This window comes from Megachile rotundata, chromosome 11, assembly GCF_050947335.1.
Source record: "Megachile rotundata isolate GNS110a chromosome 11, iyMegRotu1, whole genome shotgun sequence".
Taxonomy (NCBI): domain Eukaryota; kingdom Metazoa; phylum Arthropoda; class Insecta; order Hymenoptera; family Megachilidae; genus Megachile; species Megachile rotundata.
The window spans coordinates 11,649,156-11,669,916 of record NC_134993.1 but is presented as its reverse complement, the minus strand read 5'-3'; the positions used below and the strand labels follow the sequence as shown (position 1 = coordinate 11,669,916).

The window sequence follows — 20,761 nt, the reverse complement described above, 5'->3', positions numbered from 1 at the left end:
AATATGTGAGTTTATTTCTTTGAGGGTAATTGTTGATATTTATGACACCACCACGTTGGCAACTCATTTTGAGAGAGTTTTAGATTCTTTCTAATATTTTATACTTTGACAAATATTTTTGAATGTTAATTTATTTCTTTGTGGTTCATTTTTAATATATTAATGAGAAACCACCCCCTATTGTTGGTAACTCATTTTGAAAGAGTTTTAGATTCTTTCTAATATTTTATACTTTAACAAATATTTTTGAATGTTAATTTATTCCTTTGTGGTTCATTTTTAATATATTAATGAGAAACCATCCCCTATTGTTGGTAACTCATTTTGAAAGAGTTTTAGATTCTTTCTAGTATTTTATACTTTGACAAATATTTTTGAATGTTAATTTATTTCTTTGGGGTTAATTTTTAATTTCTATGGGAAACTACCCCTTCTGTTACTAATTAAAATACTTGACTGCTGTTTCTAACCTAAGGGTTCCATTTTTATTTTATTTTCTTTTAACAAATATTAGTTTGCTTCTGCTGTTTTACACTTTCATAATATAATTGTATTTATTATGGTTTTTCTTTTGCCAAAGTATTCAAATTTTAAAGAACCCTCAGCATTTAAATTTTAGAAAATCACTGGACCTAGAAATAATATTTCTAACCTCAAAATTTTACAAACCAAAAATTTTTATTTCTCCATATTTGAATCACTGAACAGGATTCTACAAATTTTTTATTTAAAATATAATAAATTTGGAGTGTGGATATTTTCTAAAAATTTCAAACCTTCATCCCTGAAAATTTGCATCTAAGAAAATGAAGGTTAAATTTAACTTTCAAATAATAAAAATTAAAATAAATATTAAACTTCTCAATTTTCATTCCATAAACATTTTCTCCCAAATTTGAAAGAGTAAAAAATTTCTAATATTTGTTCACTTCATCTGGGTCAAAATAACCCCTAAGTCCATTAACATTCTCCAAATATCACGCAACAATAATAAAATTGTTAACAAGGACAGAAATTAAAATTAATATCAAACTTCTCACATTTTTTCCTAAATTTGAAAGAGTAAAAAATTTCTAATATTTGTTCATTTCATCTGGGTCAAAATAACCCCTAAGTCCATTAACATTCTCCAAATATCACGTACCAATAATAAAATTGTTAACAACAACAGAAATTAAAATTAATATTAAACTTCTCAATTTTTATTCCATAAACATTTTCTCCCAAATTTGAAAGAGTAAAAAATTTCTAATATTTGTTCACTTCATCTGGGTCAAAATAACCCCTAAATCCATTAACATTCTCCAAATATCACGTACCAATAATAAAATTGTTAACAAGGACAGAAATTAAAATTAATATCAAACTTCTCACATTTTTTCCTAAATTTGAAAGAGTAAAAAATTTCTAATATTTGTTCATTTCATCTGGGTCAAAATCACCCTAAAGACAGTTGATACTCTCCGTGTCACGTAACAATAAATTGTTAACAATTAATATTTTAATCCTGTACATGATGGCGCCCGTTATCAGGATAATTCCAAAGAATCGATAACGCGAATGCAGGCTTAAGATCGTTGCGGTGATGTTATTTATCAGTTCATCTCGCAAATAATACTCGACGATGCTTCGATGCGTTTGCACGCAAAAGGAAAAAAACGGAGCGACTTAGACGAGCCGATGATTTACTGTTAACGATCGAGCTGATTTGGCCTTTGAGCGGGTAAACAGGAGGCCAACCTTGAACTTTCAACGTATGAGAAATTCATGACTGTCGTGTTGGAGGAAATGTTTTTCCCGAATTTTTGGAATTTTGGAAGGTTTAGGAAGTTCAAAATTGTAGTACTTTAAAAGTTTTTAATTTTTTATCACTCAATCACTGGAATTAATTTAATGTCACTAGTTTTGGAATTCTCAAGTTCTCAAGTTTTCAAGTTCTCAAGTTCTCAAGTTTTTAATTCCTTAAATTCTTAAGTTCTCAAGTTTTTAATTCCTTAAATTCTTAAGTTCTCAAATTTCCAAATTTCTAATATTCCAAATTGTGATATTTGCAAGTTCTAAAATTTTCAGTTTCTCAAATTATCAAATTTCTGTTCTCCCAAATTCTAATATTTCCAAATTTCTAAATTACACAATACACAAATTTGCAAGTTTCTAATGGTCCAAATTTTCAGTTTTCTAATTTGACAAATTTCCAAATTTTAATATTCCAAATTTCAGTACTTCCAATTTGTCAAATTTCCGAATTCTCAAATTTCTAAATTCTCAAATTTCAAGCTCTCAAATTTCCTTATTTTCAAATTTTCCGACTCTTAAATTTCAAATTCTAAAATTTCTTTATTCTCGAATTTCAAGCTCTCAAATTTCCTTATTTTCAAATTTTTCGACACTCAAATTTAAAATTTTAAAATTTCCTTAATCTCAAATTTCCTTATTCCCAAATTCTCAAAAACTGAAATCCTCCAAATTCTTCAAATTCTTCAAATTCTTCAAATTCTTCAAACTCCTTAAATTCTTCAAATTCTTCAAATTCTCAAAATTCTCAAAATCTTCCAAATTTTCAAAATCCTCCAAATTCTTCAAATTCTTCAAATTCTCCGAATTCTCGAATTCTCCAAATTCTCAAAATCCTCCAAATTCTTCAAATTCTTCAAATTCTTCAAACTCTTCAAATTCTCTAAATTCTCCAAATTCTCCAAATTCTACAAATGCTACAAATTCACCAAATTCTCCAAATTCTCCAAATTCTCCAAATTCTCCAAATTCTCCAAATTCTCCAAATTCTCAAATTCTCGAATTCTCCAAATTCTCCAAATTCTCCAAATTCTCAAAATCCTCCAAATTCTTCAAATTCTTCAAATTCTTCAAACTCTTCAAATTCTCTAAATTCTCCAAATTCTACAAATTCTACAAATGCTACAAATTCACCAAATTCTCCAAATTCTCCAAATTCTCCAAATTCTCCAAATTCTCCAAATTCTCAAAATCCTCCAAATTCTCAAAATCCTCCAAATTCTTCAAATTCTTCAAATTCTTCAAATTCTTCAAATTCTCCAAATTCTCAAAATTCCTCAAATCCTCCAAATTCTCCAAATTTTCAAATTCTCCAAATTCTCAAAATTCCTCAAATCCTCCAAATTCTCCAAATTTTCAAATTCTCCAAAATCTCAAATTTCATTTTTTAACCCTTTGAGAGTGTAAACAGAAAGGCAACCTTGAACTCTAAGCGACTCAGAAATTCATGACAGTCTATCGTTTTGGAGAAAAAGTTTTTCCTTTTCTTCTTCTTTCTCTCTGTCTTTCACCATCACCAGTCTCTATAAACATGGAGTCGGGACGCGTACGAAGCACTCGGGCTATTTCTATGTAAACATCCTTTCGTTCTTATGGAAATTGTTTCTCTCTTGCACTTTTATTCTTTTATTATTATTATTTTATTTGTGAGAAACTTCGAGTCTTAGATTCATATATATATATTGTTATCCATACAATTATTTTGTGTATTCTAATAAATATATGTGGTAATTAATAATGATTTAAATAAATAATTTTAGTTTTGTAGATGATATACAAAATTTTGGTAGTAATACTAATACTTCAATTAATGTTGAATAATTTACTTTAGTAATTCACTTCTTGTTATTAATATGAACTTCTTATAATTAATATTAACTTTTCATAATTTAATATTAACTTCTTATAATTAATATTAACTTCTCATAATTTAATATTAACTTCTTAATATTAAATAATATTCTTAATATTATTTCTTAATATATTATATAATATTAAATATTCTTAATATTAATATTCCTGCAATTGACATTAACTTGTTATAATTAATATAAAATAACATACTGATCAAATTAATATTAAACGCTTAAGGGGTGGCTATTTTGAGGTTAGAAACAATGTCGTTTATTATTGTTTGTATGAAGTAAATATTGCATCATAATTTGATAACAAATCATATAGATATCAAGCTTAAAAATATCTTCTGTACAATTTAAGTAAGATTCGATATAAAACAATTTATATATTATATAACAAAGTATCAATATTATTGTCACTTACGACAACCTTTGAGGTTAACTGCATGGTCCTGTCATTCAGAAAGAGAAAATGGCGGAAGAAGTTGGCAGTTAGGTTAGAAACTTGCTTCTCAAATACACTTAATATTAAATTAAAAACAATGTTAATATCTTTCAAGATGAATTGTTAGTATTACGTTAAAGAGTAATAACATAAAATAAAAACAGTCATATCTTTCAAACTGAAATATATTTAATTTCACACTAAATACAATGTCGATATTATTCAAACTGAAATACACTAAACAATATCATACTCTTCACCCTAAAAATGTTTATTAAAAACAGTCATATCTTTCAAACTGAAATATATTTAATATCACACTAAAAACAATGTCGATATTATTCCAACTGAAATACACTAAACAATATCATATTCTTCACCCTAAAAATGTTTATTAAAAACAGTCATACCTTTCAAACTGAAATATATTTAATATCACACTAAAAACAATGTCGATATTATTCAAACTGAAATACACTAAGTAATATCATACTCTTCACCCTAAAAATGTTGATTAAAAACAGTCATACCTTTCAAACTAAAATATATTTAATATCACACTAAAAATTAAAAATGTCGAAATTTGTCAAACGGAAATAAACTTAACGTTAACTTAAAAACAATATCATATTCCAAAATCTACTACAGTAGCTCAAAATGACTAAATTGTACAACAAGCTCTAATAATGTACTCTCCGAGTCTAATAATAATAACCCTTAGCGATCGATGCGACTTTAAACAAATAAATGAAAAAAAAGTATATATATATTCTTCACCCTAAAAATTTTGAAAAGAGAACATATTTTTCCCTGTTCTAGTAATTTTTACTAGAAATAGTTAGCAGTGTATCCTCCGCAACGCACGTGGCTCCCAGGGTCAGCCTCAATTAATCGCACGATCATTATCGTTAAAAATCTCGCGAGAAGACGCAGAGTGTCGTCAACGTTTGAGGACCGTTGTTCGCAGAACCGCCTCGCATTCAACCCGGTGTACTATGTTTAGTGTTTACGTCTGTACGTTTCATTAACGATAAGCTCCGCTAAGCGCTATCGTCTGCTCTCTTCATGGCTACCGTTTGTGAGAACGTATTTGTGAGAACCTGATACTTTGAATTTGATTTCAGAGAGTTTTTGAAGATTTTTGGGATTTTAGGGGATTTTTGAGTCTTCGTTAATTTTGAGTAAAAATTATATGTTCCTTGTTTATTTCGTTTGCGCAACGAACACAATGTATTTGTGAGAACCTGATACTCCGAATTTGATTTCAGAGGATTTTTGGAGATTTTGGGGATTTTTGAGTCTTCGTTAATTTTGAGTAAAAATGATATGGTATTTGTTTATTTCGTTTGTGCAACGAACACAATGTATTTGTGAGAAACTGATACTTCGAATTTGATTTCTGAGGATTTTCGAAGATTTTTGGAGATTTTAGGGGATTTTTGAGTCTTCGTTAATTTTGAGTAAAAATGATATGATCCTTGTTTATTTCCTTTGCGCAACGAACACAACGAACCTGATATTCCGAATTTGATTTCTGAGGAATTTTTGAGATTTTAGGGGATTTTTGAGTCCTCGTTAATTTTGAGTAAAGTTTATATTATCTTTCTTTATTTATTTCCTTTGCGCAAATTTACACAACGTACGTAACACGACAATCTGAGACCCCGACGCTTCAAGTTTGATTTCTGGGGATTTTTGGGTCCTCATCAATTTTGAATAAAATTTTATATGGTCCTTCTTTATTTCGTTTGGGCAACGAACACAACGTATGTGAAACGTCTCCACTTGGAAGATCAAGTGGAGAGAACAAATGTATAAGAATCTTGTTTTTCACTGAAGCTTCTTCAACCTCGGATTCAGCTATTTCTTATTTTATTTTTCAATTTACGCGGTGCGTAGGTTATCAACGCTTCAATTTATCGAAAACGCAAGGCTAATTAATGAAAAATCTGGCTAATCGGGAATGAAAAAATTGTTCTTGTTAATTGAAATCAGAATGAAGTGGAGAGTTGATTATGTGAAGTCCATTAATTAAACATGAGTATATGTAGATTCAGTTATAAATTGAGTAGGACTTTTATTAAGAAAATTTTATTTTCTGTTTCTGTGTTTTAATTAAAAATTAAGGGCGAACTTGAATATTAGTAGATTAATTTCTTGGTAAAATAAAATTTTCATAATTTTATAAAATAAAATTGTAAAATAAAATTTTCATAATTTTATTTTAAATTGGAATTTTTATTATATTATTGTAGGAATTTTTGTAATGTTAGTCTTTTGTTGTATGCACATAATAATTTTATGACGATTTTACTAAAAATTTTATGTGAGTTTTCTGTCCATTTTGTGTCAATTTTTAATGAAATTTTATATCAATTTTACTACAATTTCCTGTTAATTTTGTGTCAATTCTTTCTCAAGTTTTTATGTCAATTTTACTAAAATTTTATGTCAATTTTACCCCTCCCCTTGGGATTTGAGAGTTTCACAATTTGGGAATTTGGGGATTTAGGGGTTTGGGGATTTAGGGATTTGGGGATTTGAGAGTTTCGCAATTTTATATCAATTTTACTACAATTTTGCAACACTTTGGGAATCGAAGAACAATCATATTTATTTAATCAAAAATAACTAACAAGTTAAATTTCCTCAAATTACAAAAAAAAAGTAAAATAAAAGAAAAACTAGAGATTTCTTCACTCCGCAATATTTCTTACGTCACAAAATGGCTACCAAAACCCTACACTTACTGTATTTACCTAAAATAGAAAACAATGATATGTACATATAAAAATAATTACAATTATGCTTTGAAATAAGAGAAAATAATTAAAAATTACCAATAGACAAACTCGAAAACGAAAGTAAATCGATAGATTCAGTCAATACGTCGTCGAAGCTCAGGGCTTCGTCCTCTGAAAGTTAACACCAGAATGGTTTGATAATCGATAATCGATCCGTCGCCGATGAAACGAGGCATGCTAGTCGACGAAACAATCCGAGCATATCGCGCTGCATGTCGATTCGCATGGAATCTGTTGATTCAATGGCTTGATAAAGGTGCAATAAAAGTAGCAAATATCACCTGTGTATTTGCTTGAAATAATAGATGTGTTTCGCTTGCGTTTATGTAGGTGAAATTACTCGATGTATATTGAAATTATTTTTCAATTTTTGTTGTAGAGGAGTGGTGGGATGAAAGTTGTGGGTTTTTGAATTTTTATATTTTTAGATTTTTCAATTTTTAATTTTCGAGTTTTGAGTCTGAGGATTTTAGAGTTTCATGATTTTTTATATTTAAGTTGTTAAGATTGTACGATTTCAAGTTTTCATTTATTCAATTATTTCGAGTGTTTCAAGTATTTCAAGTATTTCAAGTATTTCGAGTGTTTCAAGTAATTCAAGTATTTCAAGTATTTCAAGTATTTCGAATATTTCAAATATTTCGAGTGTTTCAAGTATTTCAAGTAATTCAAGTGTTTCGAGTCATTCAAGTAATTCAAGTGTTTCGAATATTTCGAATATTTCAAATATTTCGAGTGTTTCAAGTATTTCAGGTAATTCAAGTGTTTCGAGTCATTCAAGTAATTCGAGTCATTCAAGTAATTCAAGTGTTTCGAATATTTCGAATATTTCAAATATTTCGAATGTTTCAAGTATTTCAAGTAATTCAAGTGTTTCAAGTAATGCAAGTATTTCAAATATTTCAAGTATTCCAAGTATTTCAAGTATTTCAAGTATTTCAAGTATTTCGAATATTTCGAATATTTCAAATATTTCGAGTGTTTCAAGTATTTCAAGTAATTCAAGTGTTTCGAGTCATTCAAGTGTTTCGAATATTTCGAATATTTCAAATATTTCGAGTGTTTCAAGTATTTCAGGTAATTGAAGTGTTTCGAGTCATTCAACTAATTCGAGTCATTCAAGTAATTCAAGTGTTTCGAATATTTCGAATATTTCAAATATTTCGAGTGTTTCAAGTATTTCAAGTAATTCAAGTGTTTCAAGTAATGCAAGTATTTCAAATATTTCAAGTATTTCAAATATTTCAAGTATTTCAGGTATTTCAAGTATTTCAAGTATTTCGAATATTTCAAATATTTCGAGTGTTTCAAGTAATTCAAGTAATGCAAGTAATTCAAGTCATTTAAGTCATTCAGGTAATTCGAGTCATTCAATTCATTCAAGTAATTCAAGTATTTCAAATATTTCGAATATTTCAAGTATTTCAAGTATTACAAATATTTCAAGTATTTCAAGTATTTCAAGTATTTCGAATATTTCAAATATTTCGAGTGTTTTAAGTATTTCAAGTAATTCAAGTGTTTCGAGTCATTCAAGTAATTCAAGTGTTTCGAATATTTCGAATATTTCAAATATTTCGAGTGTTTCAAGTATTTCAGGTAATTCAAGTGTTTCGAGTCATTCAAGTAATTCAAGTGTTTCGAATATTTCGAATATTTCAAATATTTCGAGTGTTTCAAGTATTTCAGGTAATTCAAGTGTTTCGAGTCATTCAAGTAATTCGAGTCATTCAAGTAATTCGAGTCATTCAAGTAATTCAAGTGTTTCGAATATTTCGAATGTTTCAAGTATTTCAAGTAATTCAAGTGTTTCAAGTAATGCAAGTATTTCGAATATTTCAAGTATTTCAAGTATTACAAATATTTCAAGTATTTCAAGTATTTCAAGTATTTCAAGTAATTCTAGTAATTCAAGTAATTCATTCAGGTAAACTAGTCATTCAAGTAATTCAAGATTTCAAGTATTTCAAGTAGTCAAGTTTTCAAGTATTCAAGAATTTATTCAATAAATTCTCAACTCCCTAAACTCACAAATTTGTAACTTTAATAAATCTCCAAATTCTCAAACTCCCTCTCTTCAGTCATAAAAAAAATCCAATCAATCTTTTCTTCTATACCAGAAACACAACTCGAAATTATACACCACTAACAAATAAAAGAAAAGCAAGTAATCGAATCATATGATATATCCTATGATATATCCAAATACTTGACCATTCGATATCACTAAATCTGTCCCCTAAATCCCGATCGATACCCATCGATCACGCGGGGAATAAAGCAGCAGGTGACCGTGACATTCAGTCGCGCCGAATGTCGATATCTGAAATTATATTTGCGTGTCGAGGTCTCCGTCATAACAAACTAACCGATCTTTCCGCGCCGCGACGTCGAAAACTGTTTGTTATTTAAATTTCAAGCGGGACAGAGATGCTTGCCAGATTAATATTTACAAAAGTTTCAACAGGTTCTCACTCTACTTCGATAGTTCCGCTGCTGTTCAATTAACAACTTTAAACCAGAATCAACTTCTCGTTATTTATCTCCTCGTTAACTTTATTTTCTCTGACGTGCTTGGCGATCTATTTATAATTAATTGTATCATCTGCTTCGTGTTTGAGTACGTTGGAAATGTACGTTGTAACGTTACGAGTGATTTTATGCTGAAGCGGGATTATGGCGGGAATAAAAATTGGATTGAATATTTGGTGATGGAGTGTGAAATGGTTAGAGGAAGTGATTAGAGGAAGAGGGGGGGCTGTCACGTGTTTAGTTTTGGTATGTGAGTTTCAGGTACGGGAATTGAGGTTAGGAGGGGTTGGGAAATTTTTGGGGTGCAGTTTGGGGATTTGGGAGTTTTGGAATTTTAGAATTTGGGAATTTAGGGATTTTGGGATTTGAGAGTTTCACAATTTGGGAATTTGGGGATTTGAGAGTTTCACAATTTGGGAATTTGGGAATTTAGGGATTTGGGGATTTGAGAGTCTTACAATTTGAGAATTTGGGGATGTAGGGGTTTGGAAATTTAGGGATTTGGGGATTTGAGCGTTTCACAATTTGAGAATTTGGGAATTTAGGGATTTGGGGATTTGAGAGTTTCACAATTTGAGAATTTGGGAATTTAGGGATTTGGGGATTTGAGAGTTTCACAATTTGAGAATTTGGGAATTTAGGGATTTGGGGATTTGACAGTTTCACAATTTGAGAATTTGGGAATTTAGGGATTTGGGGATTTGAGAGTTTCACAATTTGGGAATTTGGGAATTTAGGGATTTGGAGATTTGAGAGTTTCACAATTTGGGAATTTGGGGATTTAGGGATTTGGGGATTCCAGAGTTTCCCAATTTGAGAATTTGGGAATTTAAGGGATTTGGGGATTCCAGAGTTTCCCAATTTGGGAATTTGGGGATTTAGGGATTTGGGGATTTGAGAGTTTCACAATTTGAGAATTTGGGAATTTAGGGATTTGGGGATTTGAGAGATTCACAATTTGAGAATTTGGGGATTTAGGGATTTGGGAATTCGAGAGTTTCACAATTTGAGAATTTTGGAATTTAGGAATTTGGAGCCTTGGAGATTTGGAGATTTGGGGATTTGTGAATTTGAGAATTCCAAATTTGAAATTAGGAAATTTGGGAACTTGGAAATTTGGGAATTCGAAAATTTGAGAAATAGGAAATTTGGGAATTCAGAAATATGAGAATTTGGAAATTTGGAAATTCAGAAATATGAGAATTTGGAAATTTGGGAATTCGGAAACATGAAAATTCCAAAATTTGAGAATTCCAAATTTGAAATTAGGAAATTTGAAAATTAGGAAATATGAAAATTCGAAAATTTGCAAATTCACAATTATGAAAATTCAAAAATTTGAGAATTCCAAATTTGAAATTTGGAAATTTGGAAAATTGGAAATTTGAAAATTTGGAAATATGAAAATTCGAAAATTTGCAAATTCACAATTATGAAAATTCAAAAATTTGAGAATTCCAAATTTGAAATTAGGAAATTTGGGAATTTGGAAATTTGAAAATTTGGAAATATGAAAATTCGAAAATTTGCAAATTCACAATTATGAAAATTCAAAAATTTGAGAATTTCAAATTTGAAATTAGGAAATTTGAAATTTGGAAGTTTGGAAATTTGGAGATTTGGAAATTTGAAAATTAGGAAATATGAAAATTCGAAAATTTGCAAATTCACAATTATGAAAATTCCAAATTAGAGAATTCCAAATTTGAAATTAGGAAATTTGGAAATTTGAGAGTTTGCAAATATGAAAATTCGTAGCATAAGAATTTAAGAATTTGAATCAATAAATCCAAAAAAAAGAATAGAAAACTGAAAAAAAAACAAATTTACTCATTCCTCTTATCCAAAGTAAAAGTGACATTGCATCGAAGTGTACCATCACTCGTACAACAGGTCGTACGAATTTTTCATCTGATAAACAGCAGTTGTGAATATAGAACATTCTATTCGATGACATTGAACGGGAGGCACGTTATCAGAGCTGCGATGACGTCGATGATAAGGGAAGTAGGCTTCGTGAACGATCGAAGGTCCGGATTTTGGATGAATCGTCCAATTCCGTCGACGACACGTTTTTCCTATCGATTCTTGATAAATCTATCGAATTTTATTTGTCGATAGTTCGAATTTATTTCCACTTTTGAATTTTTATCAGTCTTCAAATTTTTTATTTTATTTCATTTTGTACGCTGATAAGAATTTCATTTTTATTTTATATAAATTTATTTATTGTTACTTTGTCAACTTTTTTTTTTGAAAAATATAATTTTCTTCATTTTCTGTAATTTCAGACAATTGACAGAGGGAGTTTTTTTAAGATTATTGTTTATTTATAAATATTTATATAAATTGTTACTATAAATTTGTTTTTAATTTTGTTATTTTTTAAAAATATTTTATTATGGAGAAATATAAGTTACTTCACTTTTATTTAATTACAAATTACTGTCTAATGAAGTTTAAATTCGTTGCTTCATATAAATTATTATAAATTTATTTTTATAACGTTTTTAATTAAAAAATTTCATAGATTTGTTCATTATTTAAAATTATTATATTTTGTTACAATTAATAAAAATTATTATATTGTTACAATTAATAAAAATTATCAAACTGTTAAAATTAATAAAAATTACCATATTGTTACAAATAAAATAAATAATCAGTTAAAGTAATGAATCAATAATTAATTAAACAATGATCCATATTATTTTAATAACGCCATGTTTAAATATTCCCAACATTCGTGTACCCAAATCATCCGAATGATAATTCTTTTTATTGTTCGATAGATATCGTCACGTTATCAGTATTCGGAGATAAAGACTACAAAACGTGATGTTCGTCCTTGTCATTGAATCTCATTTCTGAAATTCTCGTTCATATTTATTCGTCGTATCTCCGAAATAAATCAACCTGACACCCATGTTGTTTTTACTATGTCGACTAAGAACGATTAATTATTAAATTGTTGCAACAAACGCTTCTTGAACTTGCAAATTAGATATATAATTCAATTGTTAAAAAAATTGTTTGACAGTAAATAATTAAAAGAGATTACTTACTTTAAAAGAGATTAACATTAAATAAAAAAAAATGTATTATTATTTAAAAATTAGTTTTCGAATGTTTACTTGGATAAATAATAATAATGATAGGCAAATATTTAAAAAAATATATGCTATTAATTATTTATTTTTATTTTCGTAATTTAAAACACAAGTCAACGAACAATATCGAAAAATAATAAATAAAATGTATTAAAAATGGTGATTGTTATTTAAAAATTAATTTCAATCATATGTTTCCTTGAATAAATAATAATAATGAAGGCAAATATTAAAAAAAATATGTTATTAATTATTTATTTTTATTTTCATAATTTAAAACACAAGTCAACGAAAAACATCAAAATATAGTAAATAAAATGTATTAACAATAGTAATTATTATTTAAAAATTAATTTCAATCGTTTAATATGTTCACATAGATAAATAATAATAATAATTGTGTTTTTGAACAGAAGAATAATTATTAATATTTAATTATTATTTTCCATTTTCATAATATCAGTTCCTCCAGTTAAAACATAAGGCATCATGTAGTATAATTACTTTTATAATATTTTTGCAGTGAATAAAATGTATTAAAAATAGTGAGTACACAAGTATAGACTTAAATAACCTAAGCGCTTAAATTATTTTTAAAAATTACTTAAATAACCTAAGTACTTAAATAATTTTTAAAAAGTACTTAAATCTTACCTAAGTGCTTAAATTATTTTTAAAAAGTACTTAAATCTTACCTAAGTACTCAAATTATTAATTTAAAAAAATTAGGGTGAAAAAATTGTTTAAATAGGTCATGTCTTCGGTACCAAGATATGGTTTCCTCGTAACGCGTGTAGACGGGGTATTTTCCGGAATTTCTCATGGCCAAGGTCGTGCTCTCGCGTCATCCTCCTTGAATTTAAATTTAGAGAACCAACTCGAAGAGTCACTCTTTTTCACTGTCGACGAAAACGTTAACATAGATCCTCGAAAGCTATCAGACGTCTATACACCATTTCGTTCATGTTTTCTCGTAAACAAAACTGATGCGTCTGACAATGAAATACCTATACCATGACCTCAGCTTTTCTGCATTCGTTTCATCAATTCTTTAAGGATTCGCACATTTTGCACTTTTGTTAAGGTAGTAATTTTGATTTTTGGGTGAAATCGGTACAAATCGGTTGGAGTCATATAAAATCGGCGTATGGTGGTCTAAAATCGGTTTAAATTAAGTAAAATCATTTCGAGATTGAATAAAAGTTGTTTAAAATCGATTTAAATTGGTTTGCAAAGATTTATATTAGTTCTGAGCGGCTCGTATCGGTTCAGATCGGCTCAAATCGGTTCACTTCGGTTCCGATCGCGTCAGCGTCGGCTCTGATCGGTTCACTTCGGCTCTGATCGCGTCAGCGTCGGCTCTGATCGGTCCACGTCGGTTCCGATCGCGTCAGCGTCGGCTCTGATCGGTTCGCTTCGGTTCCGATCGCGTCAACGTCGGCTCTAATCGGTCCACGTCGGCTCTCATCGGTCTTGCATCGGCTCGGTTCGGCTCTCATCGGTCCAATTCGACCTGTATCGGTCCAAACCGGTTTAAATCGGTCCCAATCGGTCCAAACCGGTTCAAATCGGTCCATATCGGTTCAAGTTGTTCAGAACTAGGTTATATCAATACAAACCGGTTCAAATTTCTCTAAAATAACAATTGTAATAGGTTCAAATGCACATAAATCAATTCAAACGAATCCATATCAAGTCAAATCAATTCAAATAGATTGAAACTAATTTAAACTTAATTATGAATTATTCCAAATTGGTCCAAAACTTGAAAATTAACTATATTCAACCTGCTATAACAAAACATTAATACACTTTATTGTCATTATAATAAATTTGAGTTAAACTTAACAAATTTAACTATAATAAATTTCACTTAAACTTAATAAATTGGATTATAATAAATTTCATTTAAACTTAATAAATTTGCTTATAATAAATTTGACTTAAACTTAATAAATTTAACTATAATAAATTTCACTTAAGCTTAATAAATTTGACTATAATAAATTTGAGTTAAACTTAATAAATTTCCCTATATTAAATTTGCTTATAATAAATTTGACTTAAACATAATAAATTTGACTATAATAAATTTCACTTAAACTTAACAAATTTGACTATAATAAATTTGAGTTAAACTTAATAAATTTGACTATATTAAATTTTCTTAGAATAAATTTGACTTAAACTTAATAAATTTGACTGTAATAAACTTGAGTTAAACTTAATAAATTTGACTATAATAAATTTGAGTTAAACTTAATAAATTTCCCTATATTAAATTTGCTTATAATAAATTTGACTTAAACATAATAAATTTGACTATAATAAATTTCACTTAAACTTAACAAATTTGACTATAATAAATTTGAGTTAAACTTAATAAATTTGACTATATTAAATTTTCTTAGAATAAATTTGACTTAAACTTAATAAATTTGACTATAATAAACTTGAGTTAAACTTAATAAATTTGACTATAATAAATTTGAGTTAAACTTAATAAATTTCCCTATATTAAATTTGCTTATAATAAATTTGACTTAAACATAATAAATTTGACTATAATAAATTTCACTTAAACTTAACAAATTTGACTATAATAAATTTGAGTTAAACTTAATAAATTTGCCTATATTAAATTTGCTTACAATAAATTTTACTTAAACTCAATAAATTTGACTATAATAAATTTCACTGAAACTTAACAAATTTGACTATAATAAATTTGAGTTAAACTTAATAAATTTGTCTATATTAAATTTGCTTATAATAAATTTTACTTAAACTCAATAAATTTGACTATAATAAATTTCACTGAAACTTAATAAATTTGACTATAATAAATTTGAGTTAAACTTAATAAATTTGCCTATATTAAATTTGCTTACAATAAATTTTACTTAAACTCAATAAATTTGACTATAATAAATTTCACTGAAACTTAACAAATTTGACTATAATAAATTTGAGTTAAACTTAATAAATTTGTCTATATTAAATTTGCTTATAATAAATTTTACTTAAACTCAATAAATTTGACTATAATAAATTTGACTTAAACTTAATAAATTTGACTATAATAAACTTCACTTAAACTTAATAAATTTGCCTACATTAAATTTGCTTATAATAAATTTGACTACAATAAACTTGACTTAAACTTAATAAATCTGAGCACAATAATTTTAAACAGAATGAATGTACCTTCAGCAGAAGTTCCAATTTTCTTAAATACAATATGCTCTAACTTAACCCCAAATAAAAATTCCAAATTCAATAAAAAATTCATGAGAATGGGTCTCATCCCGTTCCCCCGCTAGTTACGCCAATGGTCTTGTTGATCTTGGCCCGGGCCAAATCGGTATTTTAAAATAGTAGTCCTCTAGCTTATCTCGCCTCCGCATTATCGGCTGACTGGAGGCCAAGGTCTCATGACGTGCTCAAGTTCTCAGCCCCGCGCGACGATTCTCCGCTCCGTTGGCCTGCCAGCGTGTCGAAGATCTTCCTCTTCGATGCACATCCCAGGCAAGAAAACAAAGAAGGAAAAAAAAGAAAGAACTCGCTCGCGTTCCGTCCTGCTGGAATTTCGAGCCACGATACATCTGTCGTGCTCGTTCGTGCCACGATAAAACGAACCAGGCTTCGTGATATAATTGCGAGATAAAGAACGACGGATTAAACGATTTTGGTGTCGGAGATATTTTAGATTGGTTGCTGATCGATTTACTTTTTGTGGACTGTTTTTTTGGAGGGTTTTTGATGAAGGTTTTGACGGGGAAATTGAATTTGGCGGGAAAGGGATTTGGCGGGAAATTTGAAATGATTATTTAAGTTGATGGTTTGTGGAAGATGTTTTGTTATTTTTTTATTCTAGTCTGGTTTTACTGTTCATAGGAAATTGTTTGAGGATAGTTTTTGATTGCTTAAGGATAGAATTGCTTTATTAATTTGATATTTGTGACTGGAGGAAAAAATTTATGGTTCTTCATTTTTTGATGAACTGAACTTTTAAATTTGAGGGTTTCAGACTTTTAGATTGGGGAATTTTTACAGTTTACAAATCTTTATTTAGGATATTTGAAAATTTGTAAATGTATAAATTTGTAAAATTGTAAATTTGTGAATTAGAACTAACATTCTAACGTAATTAGAACAATCGCACCAAAGATTAAAATCGTATTCCCGTGAAGGGAGTTCAACGACAGCAGTTAAGCCCAGTATTCGAAGGGTGTGAAGTTGCATGTCTCGCAGCGTGTGCCATGGGCGCACCCTTCGGTCCCTGTCTCAAGATGGCCGCGTGTGCGTGCATTTCCGATTATACACGCACGCAGCACGTGCGCGTCAAGTGCGTGCACCGTTTGTCGTTTATACATGCACTCTACCACTGCTTTCAAACTTTCGTGTCGAATTTTATTTACTGTGTATTACTCATGTGTCAGGTGATTTTGTATACTCATGTCATTTACATATTATTCATTTATTATCTGTATGCATATTTATGTCACATGTGTGTCACATATAATTTAACTGCCACAATGTAGTATGAACATATGATGCAGTATGAACCTAACCTAACTGTATATCATTTACTTATTATTCATTCATTATTTATACATATTTTTATATCACACATATGTCATATATGATTTGATCACCATGTAGTATAAACATATGATGCAGTATGAACCTAACCTAACTGTATATCATTTACTTATTATTCATTCATTATTTATACATATTTTTATATCACACATATGTCATATATGATTTGATCACCATGTAGTATGAACATATGATGCAGTATGAACCTAACCTAACTGTATATCATTTACTTATTATTTATTCGTTATTTATACATATTTTTATATCACACATATGTCATATATGATTTGACCACCATGTAGTATGAACATATGATGCAGTATGAACCTAACCTAACTGTATATCATTTACTTATTATTTATTCATCATTTATACATATTTTTGTATCACACATATGTCATATATGATTTGATCACCATGTAGTATGAACATATGATGCAGTATGAACCTAACCTAACTGTATATCATTTACTTATTATTCATTCATTATTTATACATATTTTTATATCACACATATGTCATATGTGATTTGACCACCATGTAGTATGAACATATGATGCAGCATGAACCTAATCTAACTGTATATCATTTATTTATCACTTATTCATCATTTATACGTATTTTTATATCACACATATGTCACATATAATTTATGCACCATGTGTGAACTTATACAGCAACTCATGTGTTTGCAATACGTTACATTATACAATTTCTAGTTTACTGTACATTATTTATTTACAAAGCTATGTCATATTTACCATATCATCTACATTTCATTTACTTAATATAGTTTATACTATATGTTATTTATATATCATTTATTCATACACTTATATCATGTACATCACATATCAATTAACAACCAAATATAAAACACTCAAAACAAAAAGAGTGATGTAGTAATTTACTTCATCAAAAAGTGACTACACCTTGTTTAGTCAGCTCCTGTGGATTTTAGATACACAAACTCCGTAAAAAAGGAAAATGGAATGTAGAGGGTTCCCAAGTAGCCAACCGATAAGTAAAGCAAATATTTGTAGGGTCCGTTTATCTAGGGCTGAAACCTGTTTTCCAAAATCAACGCACTTTCTCTTCCACTTTAAGAATACTTTAACTTGATTCTTTAATACAAAAGTTTTCCAAAATATGCGCAGTTCACAACCGTTTTTAATAATTATGCGCAGTGAACGTTGTCACGCATCATTTTCCTATACTTATTGCGCAAACCTTACTGCGCACGGTGTCCCATCACGCATTGCGCATGGCGTCCATCATGCACTGCGCAGACGTCGACTACTGAAGGTCACAGTCAAGATCACTAATTTCTAGTTTGTAATTTAATTGATCTGAAAACTAGTCTGGAAAATAAGTAAAGATCCCTAATTTCTAGTTTGTAATTGAATTGATCTGAAAACTACAATAGTTTGGAAAATAAGTAAAGAGGGTATAAGGACAATTAATTGCATCCTGTAAATTGAAAGCACCCCTCTCTACTTTAAACCCGTCGATCATTTCCCTTTCTTCTTTTTCCAATGTCGCGCACAGACACTACAGGGTGGAAAAAATCGCCAACGATAGAACACTTCGGGTTCAAGGGTAGTATCAAGCTAATTACTTGTTGCGTGGCGTATATCTAGGCAATCTCTCTCCACCAGACAGGTTGTTCGCTGATTGCTTACCCGTGTTTTATAATTCCCTGTCTCGTTTCTCTGCTTCTGGAAATTTGTTAACTGTGCTTTGGAAATGAGATTTTCAATATTCCGTTCTCTATTCAATTTACAATTTTCTGGGTCCTTTTTATTGTAATATAAATTGATTTTAATGATTATTGACTAGTTGATTTGTGTTGATACTAGATAATTACTAGCTTATTGTGGTAAACTATTTGACTGTTTTTGTTAGTTTTTGGGAGAGGAATTATAGGAAATATTGTTTTAAATTTGATTCATTCTTATTGTATAATTATTGTTACATTAGTAATTAATTATTAGGTAGTGTTAAATTTGAATAATTATTTTTTAGGTTAGAAAATTACCAACCACTGTTTCAAATTTTATTAACTATTTTTTTAATTATTTTTCAAAATTATTGTTATATACTACAATTTATAACAATTTATTAACAATATTTACTTATGTAAAAATTAGTGAGGTTCAGCATAAAAATTACACTTGAATAACTTTCATATTAATTACAAAAGATTATAAAAGATTTAAAATGACTTTCTTAAGCAAGCGTTCAATCATTAAATCTTGATCGATTAGTATTAGATCTCTCCAGTATAATACTTTCAATATTTATTGTGGACTTTGTAAATGACACATTGATAATTATGAACTTTTATTTATCTATTTATAATTTATTTATTTATAAATTCTTGCACAAAACAATTTAATTTCTAATGTACTATTTATTTAGTAATATTTATATATTTATCACAAAATCACCCCTTAATTTTTCAAGTCAGTTACTAGTTTAAATAATGTAATAATATTATAGTACAAATATATAATTTTATTTTGTAAATTTATCAAATAATTATAAACTACCCCAATCTACAAAACCACCCTTTAATTTTTCAAGTCAGTTACTAGTTTAAATAATATAATAATATTATAGTACAAATATATAATTTTATTTTGTAAATTTAGCAAATAATTATAAACTACCCTGATCTACAAAATCACCCCCTAATTTTTCAAGTCAGTTACTAGTTTAAATAATATAATAATACTATAGTACAAATATATAATTTTATCTTGTAAATTTAGCAAATAATTATAAACTACCCCAATCTACAAAATCACCCTTTAATTTTTCAAGTCAGTTACTAGTTTAAATAATGTAATAATATTATAGTACAAATATATAATTTTATCTTGTAAATTTAGCAATTAATTATAAACTTCCCTGATCTACAAAATCACCCCCTAATTTTTCAACTCAGTTACTAGTTTAAATAATATAATAATATAGTACAAATATATAATTTTACCTTGTAAATTTAGCAAATAATTATAAACTACCCCAATCTACAAAATCACCCTTTAATTTTTCAACTCAGTTACTAGTTTAAATAATATAATAATATAGTACAAATGTATAATGTCATCTTCTAAATTTGTAAAATAATTTAAACTACCCCAATCCACAAAATAACCCTCCATTCTTCAAATCAGTCATTACTATAAAATTTACTCACCAATACATGAATTCATCTTCTCATTTATTCCTCAAAGCAGCTACACCAAAATAATTATAAAACACCCTAATACAAGCACCATAAACTCCTTCCATCTATATTCCACAAAAAAACTCCACTAAAAATTAAAAATAAATTTCAACCTCGTTTAAAAACCGATTACAGTTACACGATTGCAGTTACACCATCAGGTATCATCTGCTCGACTAATTAGCGACTTTAAGTGTCCCTTTTTTCCCCTCCCGTCATTCTCGCGAGGGTTCTGCTCCGTTTCAAACGACACGCCGAGACACCCCACGCACACATGTTCGAGCGCATGCAAAAAACGTCTCGGCTCATGTATGGGTATATTTGGCCCCTCTTTCATCTTCCACCATTATTGTCTGCCCTTTTTTCTCTCCCTCTGATAC

At 28.7% G+C, this 20,761-nt stretch overlaps 1 protein-coding gene across 2 annotated transcripts in view; it reads left to right on the top strand.

The window, feature by feature from the left end:
* The window catches only part of E75 (ecdysone-induced protein 75), a 266,115-nt gene that overhangs the window by 1,232 nt on the left and 244,122 nt on the right, over nt 1-20,761 (top strand). The window lies entirely within an intron of this gene.